The sequence below is a fragment of the Colletes gigas genome, unplaced genomic scaffold (assembly GCF_013123115.1).
Source record: "Colletes gigas isolate AHSC1104 unplaced genomic scaffold, ASM1312311v1 Colletes_gigas_Sc00096, whole genome shotgun sequence".
In the NCBI taxonomy this organism is placed as follows: Eukaryota; Metazoa; Arthropoda; class Insecta; order Hymenoptera; family Colletidae; genus Colletes; species Colletes gigas.
In genome coordinates this window covers 145,718-170,245 of record NW_025106723.1, presented here as the reverse complement: position 1 = coordinate 170,245, position 24,528 = coordinate 145,718, and the positions used below count along the sequence as shown (strand labels likewise).

At 37.7% G+C, this 24,528-nt stretch overlaps 2 long non-coding RNA genes across 5 annotated transcripts; both read right to left on the bottom strand.

Moving 5' to 3' along the window:
- On the bottom strand, positions 1 to 19,594 carry LOC122404029. Of its 2 annotated transcripts, XR_006259675.1 has the most exons (6): positions 19,536 to 19,594; positions 19,282 to 19,463; positions 18,569 to 18,920; positions 18,236 to 18,467; positions 17,919 to 18,046; positions 1 to 155 (listed from the first exon to the last, which is right to left on the bottom strand). It is a non-coding gene; the product is annotated as an uncharacterized LOC122404029 (long non-coding RNA). The 2 variants fall into 2 exon arrangements; XR_006259676.1 differs by lacking the exon at positions 17,919 to 18,046.
- Positions 19,595 to 20,800: 1,206 nt separating this feature from the next.
- LOC122404028 lies at positions 20,801 to 24,308 on the bottom strand. Of its 3 annotated transcripts, none has more exons than XR_006259673.1 (5): positions 24,244 to 24,308; positions 23,275 to 23,407; positions 22,674 to 23,045; positions 22,239 to 22,601; positions 20,801 to 22,117 (listed from the first exon to the last, which is right to left on the bottom strand). It is a non-coding gene; the product is annotated as an uncharacterized LOC122404028 (long non-coding RNA). The 3 variants fall into 3 exon arrangements; XR_006259674.1 differs by lacking the exon at positions 24,244 to 24,308 and adding an exon at positions 23,563 to 23,714; XR_006259672.1 differs by lacking the exon at positions 24,244 to 24,308 and having other exon boundaries at positions 23,275 to 23,714.
- Positions 24,309 to 24,528: the final 220 nt, after the last annotated feature.

Below are 24,528 nucleotides of genomic sequence, written 5' to 3'. Positions count from 1 at the left end.
TACGGTGTGATTTGTTTCACCATAAAACCCAACACTATCGCTGTGCTTCGTTTCTCTTTTGGAGTTGCGTCTTTGTTAATAGTAGTTGGTGGAGGACTTAACTTAGAAACCGATTGTGGAACACATAATTCCACAGAGCCACCATCCTGGAATATCTAAACGATAGAAAAAACATATCGTTTACTATATAATTTTTTTTTCTTTTCAATGTATTATCAATAACACTGTTCAACACGAATTTTGTTTTTCCGTACCCACTAGGTGATTCTTGTAGAGCTCTGTTTCCTAAACACGAATGTGAAAATGGAATTGCTGTATCACCCTCAGTTTTTGAAAAACACGAGTTTTTGTGAAAACGTCCAATTTTGGGCAAAAACGAGGTATTATTAAAAACGAGGCGAAAATTAAAAACATCAGACAGTTCCACTTAATCTTAAAAATAGAGGAGAGATTCCTGAATATGCTAACATCGATAGTTATAATATTTTGTGCTTTTGCTTTTTTGGTTGTAAATGATCGCCAAAGTTTGAAAAAGTGTCGAAGTACGTACTTTATACACAATACTTTTGCATATTTGCGAAAAGTTCTTTACCTGACACGAAATTTATACACAGAATCTAATTCTGCAGACATTTCTGAAGAAGAAACTGTCCAACAGAAGTGTAGAAGCCGTTCTCAATTGTCACAGGTAGAAAAAATGTGTGTTGGGAACGCGTGCAGGACGTTGTACCGCCACGCGGCCATCGCTAGCCTACCTCGGCTCGGCAGTGCCGTAGCTACCTACAAGCGAAACTGGTATAATGGTGCAATAGGGTATGCAGTCTGTATACAGGGTGCTCGGCCACCCTTGGGAAAAATTTTAGTGGGGCGATTCTAGAGGCCAAAATAAGACGAAAATTAAGAATATTAATTTGTTGATGGAGGCTTCGTTAAAAAGTTATTAACAATTAAATTAAAAAATTTCAAATTGTTCCGGAAAAATTATTTTCGGTTGCAGGGGTCAATTACAGTCATTTTTGGTGAATAGACATACCCTCGAAATCCTGCGCATTTTCTAGAAAAAAATTCGAGCAGATGCTGAAATTTTTCGCGATAATTAAAAAATTTCAAATCGTCGTGGAAAAATTATTTTTAGTTGCAGGAGTCAATTACTATCATTTTTTTTCATTAGACATACCCTCAAAATCCTATCCACTTTCGCGAAAAAAATTTGAGAATGTGTGAAATGTTTCGACGGGAGAAAAAAATTTCGAATCGTTCTGAAAATATTATTTTCAGTTCCGAGGGTCGATTACAATAATTTTTGGTGAATAGACATACCCTCGAAATTCTGCGCATTTTCTAGAAAAAAATTCGAGAAGATGCTGAAATTTTCGCGAAAATTAAAAAATTTCAAATTGTGAGCAATTGGGTGTGTTCACACGACGATGCACGGACATTTTAAGAACGTGTCTTTCGGCGCCTACTTGTACCCATATAGGCATTATCCTCATCTGTTCTTGTTACTGTTGGTAACTACTGTTTATTCAACCGTGTGTGTTACATGTCGCATTTCCGACGATCTGTTATGTATTTATGGCGTATATTATATCGAGCTTTTAATAAATATTCCTTTAACTGCGTTTAAATAACCAACAGGTTATGGGCCCAGACGGAAGGATATAAAAAAATAAATATAAAAAAAAAGCTCGGAAATATAAGAGTTAAAATCGATCGTTATTTGAGTGCGCGTCGAAAAGTTAAAATTGATCGTTATTGAGTGCGCGTCAAAATTACGTGTGGTGCATCGAAAGCGAGAAGATGAGTACGCCGAGCTTCGTCCGAATTGAAACCTTGAACAAGGACAATTTTGATACTTGGAAAATGCAAATGGAAGCATTGCTTGTCAAGAACGACGCGTGGGTCTACGTAAACGGCGAATTCAGAAAACCGACGCTGGTAGCGGAAAACACGGAATCTGAAAACGCGGTAAGAGCATGGATAAATAACGACAAGAAAGCGAAATCAGACATAATTCTAGCAATAAGCCCAACCGAATTAAAACAAATAAAGGGCTGTAATACGTCCCGCGAGATGTGGTTAAAGCTAGAAAGCATTTATCAGTCGAAAGGTCCTGCTCGAAAGGCCACGTTATTAAAACGATTGACGCTGCATCGAATGGAGGATAATGGCGACGTGCGTGAACACGTTCGAATGTTTTTCGATACGATAGACAAACTCAACGAAATGGAAGTTGAAATAAATCCGGATCTACTTGCGATCATGTTGTTGTACAGTCTACCACCGACTTTCGAAAATTTTCGCTGTGCCATCGAGTCGCGAGATGAATTGCCATCGCCGGAAGTACTTCGCGTTAAAATTATCGAAGAGAGTGAAGCTCGCAAGAACGACACGCGCGCTGTGTTGCAGAACGCGATGATCGCGAGTAAAAGTCGATTTTCGAGCAAACGGAAACCGGTAGGCGGCAAGTCCGAGGGCAAAAGTGAATTTCAGTTTCGGTGTCATCGATGCAAAAAGAAGGGACATAAAGTCGCGGATTGCAAAAGCAAGAAACAAGACGATTCGCAAACAGCGAACAACGCGGAAGGCATGGTATTGAGCGCGACGGAAGTGTTTTCTAAAAAACAAGACGCGCTGTACGCAAAAGAGAGTTCGTTCGCAGCGACATGGTGTTTGGACAGTGGTGCATCCTCGCACATGTGTGGACAGTTACGCGATTTTACCGAGATAGACGATTCCAAACGCGGTAAACTAAACTTGGCAAATCACGCATCGGCGAAGATTCTAGCGAAGGGTACGGTCAATTTCGAATCGGAAGTTCACGGTGAAAAGAAAAACGTGAATTTGAATGAAGTGCTTCACGTGCCGGATCTCCGCACGAATTTAATATCGGTCGCAAAAATTACGGATAGAGGTTTTGAGGTTATCTTCAAGAAAAACCACGCGGAAGTGATCGACCGAAGAGGTACGGTGAAGTTGCACGCGAATCGAATTGGCAATCTTTACCACGTGCGTGAACGCGAGCAAGCTGAGTGCAGCGCAATCTTCGAACGAGAAGAAGATGGAAGGTCATCGAGCTTGCTGGAAATATGGCATCGTCGTATGGGCCATCTGAATGTACAGGATCTGAAGAGGGCTGAACGAGACAAGGCAATACGAGGTCTGAAACTCGGCAAAAGCGAGGACAAGCTGGATTGCGAGGTATGCATACGAGGAAAAATGACTAGAGCCGTTTTCCCCGCGAAATCGAAAGGCAAGTATGAACCCTTAGAGATCATTCACTCAGATTTATGCGGTCCAATGCGGGTTGAATCAAACAATCGAGCCAGGTATTATATCACCTTCATAGATGAGCATTCTAGGTGGTGTGAAGTACGTTTTCTCAGAAATAAAAGCGACGCTCTGGAAGTATTCAAGGAAGTCAAGGCGTCAGCGGAGAATCAAAAGGGGAAGAAAATTAAATTTCTACAATCGGACAACGGAAGAGAGTACATAAACTCCGAGTTCGATCGCTTCTTGAAGACAAACGGTATTCAACGACGTCTTTCTATTGCATACAACCCCGAACAGAATGGCACTGCCGAGCGGAAAAATCGGACACTCATCGAAATGGCGCGATGCTTACTTATTCAGTCAGGGCTGCCACCGTCGTTTTGGGCCGAAGCAGTTTCAACTGCAAACTACATCCGGAATAGATGTCCAACCAGAAGCTTAGATGGTCGGACACCGCACGAACTGTGGATAGGAACAGCTCCTGACGTAAGTTTTTTCCGCGAGTTTGGATCTAAGGTGTTTTGTCTCAACAGATTACCTAGCAAGGGGAAGCTAGACCACCGTGCCAGAAAGGGAATCTTCCTGGGATATGCGTTGAATGCAAAAGGGTATAGAGTGTGGCTCCCTGAAGAAAGGAAAATCGAAATCACGAGGGACGTCAAATTCCTGGAAACCCACACAGCATCGCCGAAATCAGTTTTTGAAGATTTTGTCCAAGAGGAAACTTCTGACCCGAACGAAAGGCGAGCTGAAGGTCTGGACATCGAATTAGTACCTCTAGGGGCAGTAAGGGACGATGTTTCGGCCGTTCGGACAGTTCCTGAAGACACTGGAGAAGATTGTGTGAACGAGATAGGAACGACACCGAAAAGAGGACCCGGAAGACCGACCCTGCTGCGGACCGGAAGAGTGGGAAGACCTCGGAAGTTATTCCACGTCCGTCGAGAAGAAACCCAATACGCAGACACCGAATGCGCCTTGCTAGCAGAGGTACCCATGAGGGAGGCCATTTCAGGCCCGAATGCTGAAGAGTGGCACCGCGCAATAGCGAGCGAAGTCAAATCAATCCTAAAAAACAATACTTGGGATTTGGTAAAACGCCCTGAGGGCCGACAAGTGATCGGATCTCGTTTAGTACTCCGAAACAAGTACAATTCTGATGGTACACTCGAAAGAAGAAAGGCACGAATTGTCGCTAGAGGATTCGCCCAGCGCCCAGGTATTCATTTTAATCAGACGTTCGCACCAGTTGCTCGCTTGAGCTCGATTCGCCTGCTAGTTGCACTGGCTGCGAGCGAGGGGATGAAGATGAGGCAATTCGATGTTGAGACAGCCTATTTGAATGGAGTGCTGGAAGAAGAAATCTTCATGGAAGTGCCGCTTTTACTGTCCAAAGCGCTCGAATTAATCAGTGATACAGAAGCCAGGGGAAGCGATGTCGAGGTCAAGGCGAGGAACATGCTCAGGGACTTGCAAACCGGGGACAGAGTCTGCAAGTTGAGAAAGTCACTGTATGGTCTTCGCCAAGCTGGAAGAAGCTGGCACAAGAAGCTAGATGATGTGCTGAGAAATTTCGGAGCGAGACCTTCCAAGTCAGATCCTTGTATATACCGATTCGAGCAAGGGGGAGACTCGTTGTACATTGCAGTGTACGTAGATGACATCTTAACGTTCTCCCGAAGAACCGACCTTATAACGAAGTTCAAGCATCATATGAGCAGACAATTCGGTATTAAGGATCTAGGAGAACCAAAGTACTGTCTGGGGATTGAATTCCGGCGAGAATCGAACCAGATAAGTATGTGTCAAGAGGGTTATGTGCTCGAAGTCCTGGAACGTTTTGGGATGAGCGAATCGAAGCCTGTAAGTACACCGTTGGATGTCAACACCAAATTGACAGAAATCGAGGAAGCTCCGAATGAAGAGGAGAAGGCTCTCCCATACCGTGAACTGATCGGATCGCTGATGTACTTGGCCGTTGCAACAAGACCGGATATCGCACATGCTGTGAGCGTCTTGAGTCAGTTCAATGACAAGTATGGAAAATCGCATTGGATGGCGGCGAAGCGGGTACTGCGTTATCTACAAGGGACATCGAACTTGGGCCTTCATTTCGGACCGTCCAAGAAACCGCTTACGGGCTACGTGGACGCAGATTGGGCCAGTTGTACGATTGATCGACGTTCCTATACGGGGCATACTTTTGTTTTAGGTGAAGGAGCCGTCTCATGGGATTCCAAGAAACAGAGGACCGTCGCACTTTCGTCAACCGAGGCCGAATATATGGGATTGGCCGAGGTAGCGAAACAGGCCATATATTTCGGAGCTCTATTGGCCGAGCTCGGGTTCGAAAGACTGGCTGAAATAAGAGTTTATAACGACAACATGGGTGCTCTGAAACTGGCAGAAAACCCGACGTTCCACTCCCGGACCAAACACATCGACGTCAGGCACCATTTCGTACGCGAAGCACTGAAGAACAAGAAATTCGAGATCTCACATGTTTCAACGGACGACATGGTAGCCGACGTCCTGACGAAGGCGCTGTCTGGTCCGAAGTTCAAGCGGTTCATCGGTTTGCTAGGGTTGAAAAGGATTTCGTCACAGGTGCGAGGTTTGTCCGCACCTCGAGGGGAAGTGTGAGCAATTGGGTGTGTTCACACGACGATGCACGGACATTTTAAGAACGTGTCTTTCGGCGCCTACTTGTACCCATATAGGCATTATCCTCATCTGTTCTTGTTACTGTTGGTAACTACTGTTTATTCAACCGTGTGTGTTACATGTCGCATTTCCGACGATCTGTTATGTATTTATGGCGTATATTATATCGAGCTTTTAATAAATATTCCTTTAACTGCGTTTAAATAACCAACAGAATACCCTCAAATCCTACGCATTTTCGAAAAAAATTCGAGAAGTGTGAAATTTTTCGACGAAAATTAAAAAATTTCGAATCGTCGTGGAAAAATTATTTTTAGTTGCAGGAGTCAATTACTATCATTTTTTTTCATTAGACATACCCTCAAAATCCTATCCACTTTCGCGAAAAAAATTTGAGAATGTGTGAAATGTTTCGACGGGAGAAAAAAATTTCGAATCGTTCTGAAAATATTATTTTCAGTTCCGAGGGTCGATTACAATAATTTTTGGTGAATAGACATACCCTCGAAATTCTGCGCATTTTCTAGAAAAAAATTCGAGAAGATGCTGAAATTTTTCGAGAAAATTAAAAATTTCGAATCGTTCTGAAAAAATTATTTTCAGTTCCGGGGGTCGATTACAATAATTTTTGGTGAATAGACATACCCTCGAAATCCTGCGCATTTTCTAGAAAAAAATTCGAGCAGATGCTGAAATTTTTCGCGATAATTAAAAAATTTCAAATCGTCGTGGAAAAATTATTTTTAGTTGCAGGAGTCAATTACTATCATTTTTTTTCATTAGACATACCCTCAAAATCCTATCCACTTTCGCGAAAAAAATTTGAGAATGTGTGAAATGTTTCGACGGGAGAAAAAAATTTCGAATCGTTCTGAAAATATTATTTTCAGTTCCGAGGGTCGATTACAATAATTTTTGGTGAATAGACATACCCTCGAAATTCTGCGCATTTTCTAGAAAAAAATTCGAGAAGATGCTGAAATTTTTCGAGAAAATTAAAAAATTTCAAATCGTTCCGGAAAAATTATTTTTGGTTGCAGGGGTCAATTACAGTCATTTTTGGTGAATAGAGATACCCCCGAAATCCTACGCACTTGTGAGAAAAAAATTCGAGTAGGTTCTGAAATTTTTCGGCGAAATTAAAAAATTTCAAATCGTTCTAAAAAAAGTATTTTTGGTTGCAGAGGTCAATTACAATCATTTTTGGTCAATACGTATACCCTCGAGTTCCTACGCACTTTCGAGAAAAAAATTCATTACCGAAAATATAGTTTCTGGCCAGAAATGCGAATGTTTAAAATGTCATAACTCCTGAACGGATTGGACGATTTTAATGTTTAAAAAAGCAAACTACGCGTATTTTGCTTAGGAATACGTGGCAATTCCAAAAATATTCGAAAAGTTATTTCTTGACTCCGTGTTGGAAATGTTTCTCATTCTTATGTTGTCAAACATGCACCTATTAGAGGTTTTTCTTCTACCTCGTTGGCAGGCGTGCGCGCCGTCTTTTGTTTTTAGTATAGTGGTACTATGTATGCAACGTGGCGTTCCCAGATATAAATAAAGTAACCTGAAATCAGTGTGGCCAGATCTGGCATAATTGAGTGCATCGAAATCGACAACAGTGACGACGAACTTCCTTAGCGTCTAATGGAATGGTGGGGATAGCAGGCATACACTACCGCACGAGCCACGTGTACGTGAGCTCGGCACTTCGCACAACTTCGGCAAATCGATAAAGAACGATAGTGTGAGCCTTTCCTTCTTGCTCTTGTAAAAGGGAAACGGCTGAAATACGACCTCGCGATAATCGGCATACGATTCCAAGTCTCGACTGCCCCAGCATTTTTACTTTCCGACCTATATGTAAGGTATAAGGAAATTTATAAAGTATCATAATGAAAAAAAATTTTGAAATTTTTTTTTAGCGGAAATACACGTTTTGGGACCCCCTGATCATATTGTGACTATTGAAAAAAACGATATTTTTTTTGTGCCTATGCTATTAACATGAATGCATTAAACGACTAAGTGAATTTCAATAACGAAAAAAATATTTCGAAATTTTTTTTTAGCGGAAATACACGTTTTAGGACCCCCTCATCATATTGTGACTACTACAAAAAAACATATTTTTTTTTGTTCCTATGCTATTGACATGATTGCGTCTAAACGGCTGAATGAATTTCAATGAAACTTAACATTTAAGTTTTATGTTCTCGTTTTAAGGTCTCATTATATTTTAAGCGTGATCAGTTCCCATATAATGATGATTATACGTCTGTAGTTTTATAATTATTTCGATACATATAAATCATTTGTAACAAATTTTTAAAGCGATTTATATAAATCTTAAGAAGGATTAAGATCAAATATACTTTTCTCCTATCTTTCCTAGACAGGAAAAATTAAACGAAATCTTATGCATTGCATACCTACCTAAACCACATTAAAAACGTATTCCACAAATATTTTAGAATAATGTTGTTCAAAGCAGTCTTACTCGTAAAGGGTTAATTAAGGGTTAATTAAAATGGAAAACCACTCTTAGCCAGTACCGTGCACGCTACAGAAATAGATTACTACTGACTTTTCCCACTATGTTTTTTAATAACCGTATCAAATTGTTACACACAATCAAATGTTATATATTTGACTTAACTTTACATAACAAAATAATTGTAACGATAGGTAAAACAATAACGTGCACGCTACCGTTCAATGGAAACCACGGGAAGGCGGTGGTCACTTCCATCAGGAAGGAAATGTAAAAAATTGTTATTTCTTTGTAACATTATCACATGCCATATATTAGAACGTCTATATTCTTCTTTCCTTTTTTTTGATTCCCCTCTAAATTCATTTCTGCAAAATGAAATATATTAAATTGACGTCTATATACTGCTATTCATTCAATAGAACTTTATTTCTAATTATTGCCTTTTAAAAACCTATGGGAACTGGGCTATATACATATATCTACGTCCTTTCTTCGTCCGGGCATTTCAACGGCCCATCGATGCGCGAGCAGTATAAACAAAACACTATCGCCACGTGCTCGAGCCACTGCTGTTTCTCTTGAGTCAGTTGAATTCGGTCGATGAGGACGAACATCAGGAGAAATTTAAAGGTACGTGCCGTAGGTCATTCTGAGACATTTAAATTGAAAAAAAGCTTTCGCGTAGGTATTCTGTAATTTTCTGTTCTTTCGCTTTTCTGCTTTTATATCATGGAAACGGTTGTGAAATCGAAGAATAAGTGTAAGCGCGGTTTTTTATCTTCATGGATAAATGATCATAGATTTAAATCATGGATACGTGCAGTACCCCATGATAGAAGTCGTTTTTATTGTACTTTATGCAATAAGTCTTATTCTTGCGGTTCCTCAAACGTGTATAGACACGGAGAATCTGGGTGTCATAAAAAAAATAGTACTTCTAAAAGGACTTTTATGCCTCAATGGCTTGAGAATGATTATTTCAAGCCATGGTTGCATAAAGTCGACGGCGACCCTTATTCATGGTTCTGTTCGGTTTGCAACAAACAATTTTCATGTCGATTATCGACGATTTATAATCATGCAGATTCTCAGTGTCACATTGAGAATTATACAAAGAGTAACGATAACGCAGACAATTTGAATAATAATTTTACGACGCAATCCGAAGAATCGCCTCTGTCGTTGGATGAAAGGATAAAATCCGCAGAAATCAAATTTGCCAAATTAATAGCCGAAAAAAATATTCCGTATCGAACCGCAGAGACGATTCTTGAAGTTTTCAAAGACATTGGGCAAGATCCTGATATCTTGAAACATATGTCGTTCGGTCGAACAAAGTGTTCAAATATTATATCAAACGTTTTGTATCCTTTAGAAACAAAACGTATTTCTAATGTTTTACAAAACACTAAATTTTATATTTATATTGACGAAACATCCGACTCGACCAACGAGAAATGGATGACGTTTCTTGTTCGTTATGTTGCACCCGAGACTTTGGATGTTCGAACGGAATTGGTAGAATTATTACATCTTGATGCCAGACATTGTGGCGCAGATAATTTATTTAAAACATTTGAAATTGCCATGATAGAAAGAGAAATTCCGTTCGAAAATATTGTCGCGTTGTCATGTGACAACGCTGCTGTCATGACAGGACGACACTTGTCCTTTATGACAAAGCTTGCAACAAAATGCAGGGACAAATTTTTGACTGTCCGCTGTCCGTGTCATCTGTCTGCAATGGTAGTGCGCGAAACGTGCAATACCATTCCAGACATGTGCGAGGAGTTGTTACGAAAAGTAGCAACTTTCATATACAGTAGTCCCAAACGTTCGGCTATATTCCGCGAATTTCAGCAATGTTTTCAAACAACCGACAGAAAAATTTTAAAATTGTGTTCTACACGATGGTTATCGCATTATACATCCGTAGTTACACTTTTAGAGAATTGGGACTCTATATTGCTTTTTTTGCAAGAATTAACAATAAGCGAGAAATCAGAGTCCGGGGAACGTCTGTTAATCTCGATGCAAAATCCAGAGGCCAAAGCATATCTTTATTTTCTAAATTACGCTCTTGAGTTTTTTTATAAATTTAGCATTTTCTTTCAAACTCAAGAGACAAGAATTCATTTGCTTCAAAAGACTGCGGCAGAACTTTTATGCGATATATTACGCAATTTTCTGAAACCGCAGCTTTTGAAACACATGGATTTAGTAAGAATGATGAATTTTTCTGTAGTCGAAAATCAACTCCCATTTAATAGTATAAATTTAGGAACAGAGTGTCTTAATTTTCTGCATCAACTGAATGCAGAAGGCAAGTCCGACATCGTAGAAACCGTAAGGAAAAATTGTTTAATGTATCGATTGCCAATCGATGACAAATTTCTTAGCAAGTTGTATGTTTTTGAACCCACTTTTATATTAAATGATACAAATAGGGACATTTCCTTCAGAAATGTTCTCTTAATCGCTAAGAAATTCGGCGGTTTCGACGAAGAAGGACTGCAAACAGAATGGTCAGTATTGCCTTTGGAATTTACAACGAAAGGTAGACAAACGCTTATCGAGATGAAATTCGATGGTTTCTGGAAAACAATTTTATTAACGCGAAATTTGGACTATAAAATTAAATTTCCTGAATTGATGAAATTAGTAAATACAATTAGATCACTTCCAAAATCCAATGCCGATGCAGAAAGATTGTTTTCCATGTTACCTGACATAAAAACAAAGAAACGGAATAAACTTTCTTCGGCCAGCGTCAACTCTATTTGCGTTGTGAAATCTTCGTTAAAGGCGCAGAGAGAAAACTCTCAACCCATGGAGGTAGATGACGATCATCTAGCTCTATTGTATTCCAAAAATTTATATCATAGATTTGCTAAGCAAAAGTGTAATTTAAGATTAAACGCAACATATGACAATAACTTTGAGAATTTTCCTGCTACGTCATATGACGAAAATTAAGGTACCGATTTACTACAGAGCTTTTCTCTAGAGAGATTTTTCTCTCCAGAGAAAAGCTCTTTAGTAAATTCGTACTATTAGGCTGCAATGACAGTATAAACATTTTCATGCGACGTCGCGGTAGGCTGGTCTTGTTACGTCAACGGTACCGCGACGTAGGCGCAACAAGGTGTGATGCATGTACATATGTGCCATAACGTCACGCGAAAGCGCTTACACTGCAACCGCAGTCTTGTTAGTGATGTCCAAAATATTTTTTTTGGACATCGCTAATATGTAAATAGTCGTTCAATTTGTCTCGCGTTGTTACTTTTTTTACGTATTTCGCTTGCTGTAAATACTATTCTGCTTGCTCTATCATTTTTTTTCTTCATTTATTTGCTTATATTTTGCCGTATATTTTTAGTTAGTGAAATTGCTTGCTGTAGATAGTGTGGCTATGACGTAGAATGTCGCGCCTTGTTACACTTACGTCACGGTACATCCCATCCTTTGGAAATGTAAACAATTATATCATTTTTCCATTTTTATGGCTCGTGTGTATATTAATAAAAATTAATGCATTCACGAGTTAGTTTTTCATTATATTGTAATTTCATTACATTAATAAAAACATTTTAATATACGGCATGTGATAATGTTACAAAGAAATAACAATTTTTTACATTTCCTTCCTGATGGAAGTGACCACCACCTTCCCGTGGTTTCCATTGAACGGTAGCGTGCACGTTATTGTTTTACCTATCGTTACAATTATTTTGTTATGTAAAGTTAAGTCAAATATATAACATTTGATTGTGTGTAACAATTTGATACGGTTATTAAAAAACATAGTGAGAAATGTCAGTAGTAATCTATTTCTGTAGCGTGCACGGTACTGGCTAAGAGTGGTTTTTCATTTTAATTAATCCTTAATTAACCCTTTACGAGTAAGACTGCTTTGAACAACATTATTCTAAAATATTTGTGGAATACGTTTTTAATGTGGTTTAGGTAGGTATGCAATACATAAGATTTCGTTTAATTTTTCCTTTCTAGAAAAGATAGGAGAAAAGTATATTTGATCTTAATCCTTCTTAAGATTTATATAAATCGCTTTAAAAATTTGTTACAAATGATGTATATGTATCGAAATAATTATAAAACTAAAAACGTATAATCATCATTATATGGGAGCTGATCACGCTCAAAATCTAATGAGACCTTGAAACGAGAACATAAAACTTAAATTCAGCCGTTTAGATGCAATCATGTCAATAGCATAGTAACAAAAAAAAATATGTTTTTTTGTAGTAGTCACAATATGATGAGGGGGTCCTAAAACGTGTATTTCCGCTAAAAAAAATTTCGAAATTTTTTTTCCATTATGATACTTTATAAAGGGTATAGCCGAATAAGGGGGTCAAATGTGCCCCCAAACCGAATGGAACGAGCCCGGGGTCATTCGATAGCAAAAAAAAATAACCCCTGTGTACAAATTTTTAACTTGAAATCTCGACCGTGGGGGTAGTAATGGGGTGAAAACGAAAATCATGTTTTTGAATTATTTCTCTTGACCTATTGAGTAAAAAAATGTAAAAAAATTCAGAGACATTTCGGGTACCGGGGCACATACTTTGGGAGATTTTCAGATTTTTTGATTGAAGAACCAGGTAGTGAAAAATAAAAAACAGCAAAAAATGCCGAAAAATGCCGATTACGTATTGAAGGAGGCCCGGAACTACTTTTATACTTTTACAGTAAACAGGTATTACTATTACTATTACTCTCAATTTTTTTCAGATTTTTCATTTTGGTGCGCCGCAGTGAAAAAAAATAAAAACCGAATTTTTCCTCATTTTCTGCGTATTAGAGTAACTTACACGTTGAATTTTTATGCGTCCTTCAATATATAAGTGTTTTGTAGACTGTTTAATGTTTCTACACTAAGCAGAATTACATAACAATTGAAAAAAATAAAATAAAGCCAACCGTTGAGCGCAATATATCCTAGAAAATCAACGATATTTTCAACGGCGTCGATGGCGCAGTTGTTAGAGTGTCCGACTGCTGAACCGCTGCAAGTTTTTTTACCATAGGTTCGAGTCTCTCTTCTGGACTTAGGATTTTTTTTCCTTCATTATTTTTTTTTCAAATTCTAACTATATAACAATGCTTTATATTTATTTATAAATGTTCTGAAAGCATTTTACAAATATTTTAACCTGAAATATGTATAAATATAGTTTTGGAGTGTTTTTTGCGTTTTTATTTTTTTTGTCAACCACGATTATTGTTTAACATCTCTTACACTGAAATTAATGTGAAATGTTAGTTTTCAAATCTCTTACCTTTGACTATTGTGAATGGATCGGCGCAGAAGATTGTATATTGGCTTACTATTACTTCTTCTCGCCCTTCGATCAAGCAGATCTTTCCTTCTTTTTCTCTTTCTTTGATAAATATGAATGTTTGCTACGGCTTCAGTATCTAACGTAGACATGTAAGGGCCATTCCACGCCAAATCTATTAACCCACTCTCTGTCAATGATACTTTTTTCTAATAAACCCATTTTTAAGTACCAGTTTGATCGTTTCATGCTTATTTTTGAATGAAGTATCATTGCTCGATGGAAACCACGGGAAGGTGGTGGGCTTCTTCCATCAGGAGAGGCGAAGGATGGGTTAGAAGTGATTACATGGATCGGATGAGAGTAAATGGCGGACATAAGTGTTGGAAATAAAAAAAAGCATGGCTCAATCTTGGTCGCTGTCGTCGCTAATTACGGGATTTACTTGTTCGATATTAAATAATTTACTCAGAATTTCTGCAGGACGTACAATTCGTGAAAGGTACCGAGCATGCGATAAATAATAAATTATTGCTGCGACATGTGAACAGCAACCGACAGTACGGTTACCATTCGCACATTCGCAACAATAGCGTTTAATCCCGGAGTAACCAATTGAATTTGGTACGTAGTTAATGTAACATCTATATGTTTTACTATTGATGTGACGCGATCTCACTTCACATTTAATAATATTTTTTGTCTGCTTAAGGCAACGAACAATTATATTATTATCTTCATCCATAACTTCCGCTAAGTAAGATATGGCTTGTGATAATTGGTATGTTCCCGTAAATAGAATTTTTTCCCCGTGGTTTCCATCGAGCAATGATACTTCATTCAAAAATAAGCATGAAACGATCAAACTGGTACTTAAAAATGGGTTTATTAGAAAAAAGTATCATTGACAGAGAGTGGGTTAATAGATTTGGCGTGGAATGGCCCTTACATGTCTACGTTAGATACTGAAGCCGTAGCAAACATTCATATTTATCAAAGAAAGAGAAAAAGAAGGAAAGATCTGCTTGATCGAAGGGCGAGAAGAAGTAATAGTAAGCCAATATACAATCTTCTGCGCCGATCCATTCACAATAGTCAAAGGTAAGAGATTTGAAAACTAACATTTCACATTAATTTCAGTGTAAGAGATGTTAAACAATAATCGTGGTTGACAAAAAAAATAAAAACGCAAAAAACACTCCAAAACTATATTTATACATATTTCAGGTTAAAATATTTGTAAAATGCTTTCAGAACATTTATAAATAAATATAAAGCATTGTTATATAGTTAGAATTTGAAAAAAAAATAATGAAGGAAAAAAAATCCTAAGTCCAGAAGAGAGACTCGAACCTATGGTAAAAAAACTTGCAGCGGTTCAGCAGTCGGACACTCTAACAACTGCGCCATCGACGCCGTTGAAAATATCGTTGATTTTCTAGGATATATTGCGCTCAACGGTTGGCTTTATTTTATTTGTTTTCAATTGTTATGTAATTCTGCTTAGTGTAGAAACATTAAACAGTCTACAAAACACTTATATATTGAAGGACGCATAAAAATTCAACGTGTAAGTTACTCTAATACGCAGAAAATGAGGAAAAATTCGGTTTTTATTTTTTTTCACTGCGGCGCACCAAAATGAAAAATCTGAAAAAAATTGAGAGTAATAGTAATAGTAATACCTGTTTACTGTAAAAGTATAAAAGTAGTTCCGGGCCTCCTTCAATACGTAATCGGCATTTTTCGGCATTTTTTGCTGTTTTTTATTTTTCACTACCTGGTTCTTCAATCAAAAAATCTGAAAATCTCCCAAAGTATGTGCCCCGGTACCCGAAATGTCTCTGAATTTTTTTACATTTTTTTACTCAATAGGTCAAGAGAAATAATTCAAAAACATGATTTTCGTTTTCACCCCATTACTACCCCCACGGTCGAGATTTCAAGTTAAAAATTTGCACACAGGGGTTATTTTTTTTTTGCTATCGAATGACCCGTGGCTCGTTCCATTCGGTTTGGGGGCACATTTGACCCCCTTATTCGGCTATACCCTTTCCTTATACCTTACATAGGTCGGAAAGTAAAAATGCTGGGACAGTCGAGGCTTGGAATCGTATGCCACTTATCACGAGGTCGTATTTCAGTTGTTTTGTCTTTTACAAGAGCAAGAAGGAAAGGCTCACACTAACGTTCTTTATCGATTTCCCGAAGTTGTGCGCAAGCGCCGAGCTCACGTACACGTGGCTCGTGCGGTAGTATATGCCTGCTATCCCCACCACTCCATTAGACGCTAAGGAAGTTCGTCGTCACTGTTGTCGATTTCGATGCACTCAATTATGCCAGATCTGGCCACACTGCCTGAAATACATGTGTCGTTCGTTGTAATCCTATAACCTTTGCTACAGGTTATGGGCCCAGAAACGTGCAAGAACGAAGTTAAGTAAAGTGAAAAGTAAATTTCGAGTGCGCACAGCTGGAAACAGCGAAATACGCGACGCGAAAGTGACGACACACGACAATCGCGACCGAGGGAACACGTGGCGCGTGCAGTAACCTTCCTGTTTCGGCGGAAAACGTTACGAAGCCGTACACGCGATAAGAATTGAACAGTGAGAATCGAACCACTCGGAAAAGAAAATTTCGATACGTGGAAGATACAAATTCAGGCGTTGCTAATAACCTATAACCTTTGCTACACTCCGCAAAATGAGAAAAACCCCATAAAAATGGTCTAATTTTCAAACAGCCATAACTCCCACAATAGTGAATATATTTCGATGGAACTTTTTTCTAAAGTAGAGCTCATGGGTACCTACAAAAAAGTATTAGACAACTTTTCTGTAGGGCGTCAAACAAAATTACTAAAAATGAAAAACGAATTTTTAAGAAAAATCAACAGAGGTGCCTTAATTTTTCAGGGAAAATGAAAGGTTTCTAATCGTTCTGGAAAAATGATTTTCGATTGCGGGGGTCAATTACAATAATTTTTGGTGAATAGACATACCCCCGAAATCCTGTGCATTTTTGAGAAAAAAATTCAGTACAGGCGAAACTTTATACGTTAATAACTTTTTAACTAAGCCTGAATCAACAAATTGGTATTCTTGATTTTCGTTTTATTTTGGCCTCTAGAATCTCCCATTAAAATTTTTCCCAGAGGTGGCCGAGCACCCTGTATAGTATGTTTGATTTTTTTTGTAACTTTTATTGCTTAATATATTTGTATACTCTATGATACTAATCACTGAATTATATTTTCAAAATCCATGTAAACTTATCAATGGAATCACTCGATCATGTACACTTTTCTTAGAAAGATCTCGAGTAAATCCTTGCTATTCACACTTCGCTCTTAGGAATATTATTTCTATTCCTATTCTTCCAACCCAACAATAAAATGTTGTTTATTTTTTTACGGCTTTATATTTAAAAAACCATTCATATACATACAATGAACATCGAAATCGTTTAGAAATGGAAATGATCGAGAAATGTCTTTTACAAATCCACAAACAGATTAAAGAATCAAAAATGATAAACATATACAGGAATTGGGAGCTTAAGATATTATCGGTGTTGCATCCATTATGCGTAGCTACGGCACTGCCGAGCCGAGGTAGGCTAGCGATGGCCGCGTGGCGGTAAAATGCCGTGCACGCGTTGCCGAAGAACATTTTCTCAACCTGTGACAATTGAGAACGGCTTCTACACTTTTGTTGGACAATTTCTTCTTCAGAAATGTCTGCAGAATCAGATCCTGTGTATAAATTTCGTGTCAGGTAAAGAACTTTTAGTAAATATGCAAAATTATTATGTATAAAGTACGTACATCGACACTTTTTCAAACTTTGGCGATCATTTACAACCAAAAAAGCAAAAGCACAAAATATTATAACTATCGATGTTAGCATATTCAGGAATCTCTCCTCTATTTTTTAAGATTAAGTGGAACTGTCTGATGTTTTTAATTTTCGCGTAATACCTCGGTTTTACCCAAAATTGAACGTTTTCACAAAAACTCGTGTTTTTCGAAAACTGAGGGTGATACAGCAATTCCGTTTCCAGATTCGTGTTTATGGTACGAAGCTCTATAAGAATTATCTAGTGGATATTGTAAAACAGAAAACAAAATTTAATTTGTAGAACAGTGTAATCGAAAAATAAATGATTATTACTTTCATGACTATGTCAAGTATAGCGGAATTAATAACCCAAGGAATTGAACTGAGCTGATTTAACGAGTCGAATATTGGATATAACTGTGTATAAATGGTGTCTTTTGAAGCTTGTTCCAAGAAACATTCTGGAAATTAAACATTTTTCTCACCTAATATTACAATCTTAAGTGTTATTTGGCTTCATATAAATTGTTCTATCTTTCAAAATCTACCATAAAAATTATTTTCCTCTATAAAATCCACCATCCAAACTATTAATACTACTACTAATACTACCCAAACTATTATTAAAAAATTTTCCAAACTGTACCTACCGTTTTCCTCGAACCTAGCTTAATTAAAAATATAAGCTCACTGTTTGGTCTGTAATTCGTGCAAAATCCGTTCTTGTCAAAAGAAATCCTCCGCAGTGAATCGAAGTCCAAGGGCGCGATGGGCAACGAGAAGGCAGAAAAATTGAATTGAATTGAATTGAATTGAATTGAACGTCAGGGTTTCAATTTGCGCCTCTTTGTACAATTTCGACACAAAAGGATGGGGTTTAATCTGTAATTAATGTTCTAAATTATAAAAAACATGTCTCACTCACGTACCATTAGTCGATCCAAAAGAATAATTTTTAAAATAACATTTCTTAATTTACAAACCTGTTCCATTAAATAGTTTCCTTTGTTTCTGAATAGCGTGTAAAAAGCAGGAATCGATCCTTTAACCCATATCGGGTTTAAGTATTATATCGTTCAAAATAATATTGTACAAAAATTTTCCAACATCCGTTATCACTTCTAATGACTTCCAATAATTTATACTGGCGGTGTTTATACATAGATGTTCCGTGTTTCTCTTCCACAAGTTCCAAGTGCTTCAACACGGTACGATTATTGAGATTTTTTAATTTTGGAAAGCATTCCGGATGTAAATACCATATTCTAGGTACTTTTGGTAGACACTTGCTATTTTGTCCAGTACTCCAGTCTGTTCTTTTACTTGTGTCAAGAACTATTTATCATTGTGAAAAATAGTAATTAAACAATACGTACAAATTATAGACGAAGAATTGTTTTTTTGTAAATTAATTTCAAATAGAACAGTTTCCAAACATATTTATAAATGTGAAACAATTGCGAAATCCAATTCAAACTTTTGGCTTCCAAATTTTTTTTTATATTACTTTACAATATTTAATGTACAATTGTAAATCGAATAAGAGTGAAATTTTTTTACACATCTCACTAGAATTGGTTTTCTATACATATAATATTTCTTCTTAAATTTATTAAAAAATATTTTTGAAATTGAATATTTTCAAACAAATGATTACTTTTACATAGAAAAATCTAAAAAATATAAAAATACATACCTCGTACTTCTTATGAATATATGCAGTTTCCCAAATTGATGTACAATAACTTTAGAGTTGCGTGCTATAACTCTCAGAACCCTGTGCAATATGCCTAATTTCTCTCGTGATAACATGTATACTTATACAGGGTGTCCCGTAAATAGTGTAAGAACCGGAAATGGGGGGTAGCTGAGACGATTCTGAACAACAATTTCCTTTGCAAAAATATCGGATGGAGCTTCGTTTTTGAATTATTAACGAAAAACACTGACCAATCACGGCACTCGCCTTCCGCGCACTCAGGGCCGTCCGACCTCGGAGAGCCACCGCGCCGGGTAGGTAGCAAGATGCGCGTTGAAGATACATCGAGGAACGAATACAAATAATTAAAAATACTACCACTACAACTGTTACCTAATTCGTTAATTACTACGTAATTAGTACGTAAATTACTAAATCGAATTTATTAATTATTTGTATTTGCTGTTTCCGAGAAAGAAGGAATAAAATCTCGGAATTTTTAGTAAATTAACCCTTCGCAACCGAGTGACACTTCTCGGCAGAGTGTTTTAAAATTAAAATAAAAATTATTATCAGAAAATTAAAAGAAATACGGTAAGAACCACATTTGTAACCGTTTGATATTAAAAACTATACTGAAAAAGCAGACTGGATTTCTGCGTACCGAAACATTCCTCGAATGCAAAGGGTTAATAGAGAAATAATTGAAATTCGACATACCCATTCACCTGCAAGTTGACCTACTGCGCTGACAATAGGGCCCGGCCAATGCACCGCTGGCGGTCACGGCAAGGTCAAAAACCCCAACGAAAATCAGCTGATGGGACGGCCCGATCGCTGTACCTGCTTCTCACCCCGAAAAAACTTCACAGCACGGTCACTAACACTTTTCACTTTCACATACCGATGCGTTCCGTTGCACCCTTCTTCGATTGTTCCTTCCTGGGTTGATAACGGTGCCTGGATGTTACTCCCTCCTGAATTGTTACTCCTTCCTGAATGGTTGTTGCTCCCTGAATTGTTGCTCCTTCCTGGATTGTTGCTTCTTCAAACTTTGCTACCTTCAGGATTGTTGTTCCTTTTCGCTGGGATAATGGACGCGATACGTGCGGGCGGCTTTCTTCGCGTTCCCCTTGGAGTCCGCGAAAACGAAGAACGAACGATAATACTCTGCGTTTACGCGTTCCATCGCGTGCGTCCGCTTCTGTTCAGAAACGCGTAGGTTCTGTGAAAAATTTTGACTGACAAATTGCATTTCCCTCCCTGTAAAAGTTCCAGGTAGGGCAACCTATTGTCGCGCGATTCGGAGTTACCTGCGATCGGCGAACGTGCAGACCATGTTTGCCGCAAATGTTTGCTGCTAAACCTACTACGGTCGACTCTTCTAATAGAATTTTTAAGATTCACCGTGAATTACAATCTGAATTAATATTCAGTCATTAATCAGATTTACTAATTATAAATTTTTTTCCAGTTTTACTTTTTTATTGCGCGATAGTGCGTGGAATCGAAATCCGCGGTTTATATTAAGTTGTGTTGTGTAGTGTTGTGTAGTGCAGTGTAGTGTGTGGTACGCGGTTTGTGTTGTGTAGTGCGCGGCGCGGAACGAGAAAAAATGCAACATAAACACACACAATGCCCATATTTGGGCAGAAGAAAACCCACACGCGGTTTACGCAATAAATACACAACGCCAGTTTTCCTGTGGTCTTGCCACAACGATTAACAGGACAATTGTACCTGGAATTTTTGGAAACGCAGTTGCCAAGCCTTCTGGAGGATGTACCACTACATGTACGCAGAAACATGTGGTACATGCACGACGGTGCACCGCCCCATTCCACACTGGCAGTACGCGGGCATTTAAACGCGTACTTTAAAAACAAGTGGATTGGACGAGGAGGACCTCAGCTGTGGCCTGCTCGTTCACCTGATTTCAACCCCCTTGATTTTTTCTACTGGGGCCACATAAAGGATTTAGTTTACTCAACACCAGTAAACACGCTCGACGAACTCAATTGCCGGATTACGTTTTCAGCTGGTATTATTGAGTCACGAGAAGGGGCTCATTTAGAAAATATTCGACGAAATTTCCAGAGAAGAATGCAGCTGTGCCTACAAGAGAATGGTGGCCACGTGGAACATCTTTTGTGAGGCAGTTCTCTCTGTGTATGTGGACACTCGCGGTCGGGACAATCGTGGTGCGCGTACACGTGGACATTCGCGGACGGAACAATCGCGGTGCGCGTGTATTATTTAATTGAATAGTGGTGCTCGTCGAAAAGTATTTACTTGTGGACACTCGCAGTCGGGACAATCGTGGTGCGCGTACACGTGGACATTCGCGGACGGGACAATCGCGATGCGTGTATGCTCGCGTGTGGGTGATTCTTATGCAGAAAAAATGTGTGTGTTAAAAGAGGCATTCACCCTCTCTCTGTGAACATCTTGTCGGGCGAGTATTGATATGCCCCTCTGGATGTTCATAAGACAGGTTGAATCCTATTCGACGATATGCGTTTACCTTCCTGGGAGTTGACGCAAAAACGAGAGGCTGTCGGATTTCATTCAACGTACCACGGTCGCCGTCCTGAGAGTTGACGCAAACACGAAAGGCGATCGATAAGTCGGTAAGCTCGGTTCCTGTAATACATCGTCTCCTGACCTCCTACGCTTACGCATATGCTCGATGGTTGCCATGATTCAGGCGGAACTTTAAATGTTAATAACTTTGTAACGAAGCCTCCATCAACTAATTAGTATACTTGATTTTCGTCTTATTTTGGCCTCTACTATCGCTCATTAAAATTTTTGCAAGAAGTGGCCGAACACCCTGTATATGTTTGAACAAATTCAAATTATTATCTCAATCGAAAAGAAGACTTTAGAAATTACAAATACGAAGAATCGATACTTATTCTATAAACGTTTGAAAGAATTTAGCGGTACCGTACATATCTAGAAACAGAAGGGTTTTTTCACAATGTTTGACGATGCTTTCAACTTGCACTTCAGTTTCCGCTTCATTTTGCATTTGCTCTTTCAAACAATCTTTCAACTCCCCCCATCGTAATGATCTCCGCCCTTCACTAGACTTTGATAATTATTCTTCATTCAATTTTTTTTTATTCAAAAGATTATGCGAATATTGCACATTCAACATTCTGCATCAGGTGGTAGTTTAAAGTTTGGCAAAATTTGTCTAATTAATTCCAGAATCATCTTTCTTAGGTCGTGCTTGAAATATGAATTGCTGAATATCTGATTCAATGATATATTATTATTAAACATTTCTCGTCTCAATTGATTCAACAGAGCTGTGTAAAAGAAAAATGAACTTGTTTATTTTCATTTTTAAACATAATATTATTTTCAACAATGAGAATTACCTATTTGTTTTCCCCCCATTTTTATTCTTCCCAATGCATCCAATATACGTAGAAACGTAAGTTTGTGGCGTTGGCTTGACGGAATCCATCTTTATCACTTTCTAGAAATCTCCATTACTTTAACCAAGTTCCCTTTGGAGGCATAAGCTTCCAAAACGACGTTATAGAGCTCGATACATTTCTCACAATATTGTAATCTGCCTTGCATGTGTTTTCTCTATAGCATCAACGTCTTGTTTGCTCTCTTCGACAGTCCACAGTTCAAATACACTTGCATGTACACAAATAGGGTCTGGATGGACATACTGTTCTGTCATATACTTATTCACAGTTTGGTGCGATCTCTTCTTTTCTTCTTCCGCTGGTTTGTTCCTGTGCAATAATTCAGTTGTGTAAAGGTTATCCATCCATCGAAATTTCAAACTATTCGTAACAATTGCAAAATTAGTGTATGTATAATTAATTAATGCAGATAGTTAATAATATTGACAAAGATTTGATAAACAAATAAATATTTCACCCAACTCTTTCTAACTTTCTAATGCTTTGCATCAACACTTTTTGTATTTAAAATACCACCATACATTCTTATCTTACTTACATTTCCAATTTAACCATAATTTCATGTACTATTCCGTCTGTGCTACTCTTCTTTCCCAACACCAGTATTCTTCTCCTTATTAAAATTCTTCAGTTTTCTGTTTGTGTGTTGTCAATGTTCCTCTTTCGTTTACCTGCAATTGTACACGTATTTATATGTAGAATCACAATCATACTTCAATCAAAAATTACATTTCCAAATCTCAAATAAATCTCTTTTCTATCCAAGGTTTTATAAAGCCAACACAGAAATGTAGTAATTGCTCAGAATAAAAAACATGTTTCTAACCTAGCTATCGCGAGATTAGACAGTCTCGTTAACGAAACGGAACAAATTTACAGTAGAGAAGAAAAGAAATTAAAGCCACCAAAGTCAAATCGAACTTAGATCGAATCGATTTTAATTATGCTTTTAATAAATACAAAGTACAACATTATTGATTTTCATACTAATTAAATAATTATTTTTTGCATAAAAGGAGCTAGAACACTTATCAAAACCATAATTATTAATGTATATTCATTATTTCGTTCTAAATTGGTTCCAGCTTTAGATCGCACTTTAACTTTAGATTAATATTTTTACTTTTTGCCAATTTAAATTTTAATATTTAGAAATAACGTTATTGATTAAAAATTCGATTTTTTTATTCTGAAATAACATTTTTAATAAAAGATTCGACGATTCTAAATTATATTATACATACAATAACATAGAATACGATATTAGCATTGTAAAACTGAAATAATAGAAATTAAAAAATATTAATCTTTTATTTTGCCAAATCCTCGAGGATCCGTTCAGTATGGAGAACAACAAATTGTTCTCTGCAAATCTATGAAAGTTACAAACTCAATTTGATCAAAATTAGATTAGTGTTCTGAAAAATTTCAAATTTTTTTTAACACTAGAAACAAGGACACAAATCTATTTTTCAAATCAAACATTTCAAGATCACAAGATAATTACGACACTTTTCCAAAGTACAACATGATTAGTAGTATAAGCAGAGATGCCAGAAAGCACCACCGGGTACACACGCACACATGCCAGATACGCGTACGTGAGCTCGTGGAGTTTCGGAAAGTCGACAAAGGCAAACTGACGCATGCCCTCTTTCTCGATTCTCCGAAGCTGCCCGAAGTAATTTCGGATCGCCTCGTGGGAGTCGAGAGAGAAAGGCTCACATTTGCCTTCTCGCTCTAAACAACTGAAATCCGACCTCCCGTCAACGGCATACGATTTGGATTCTCG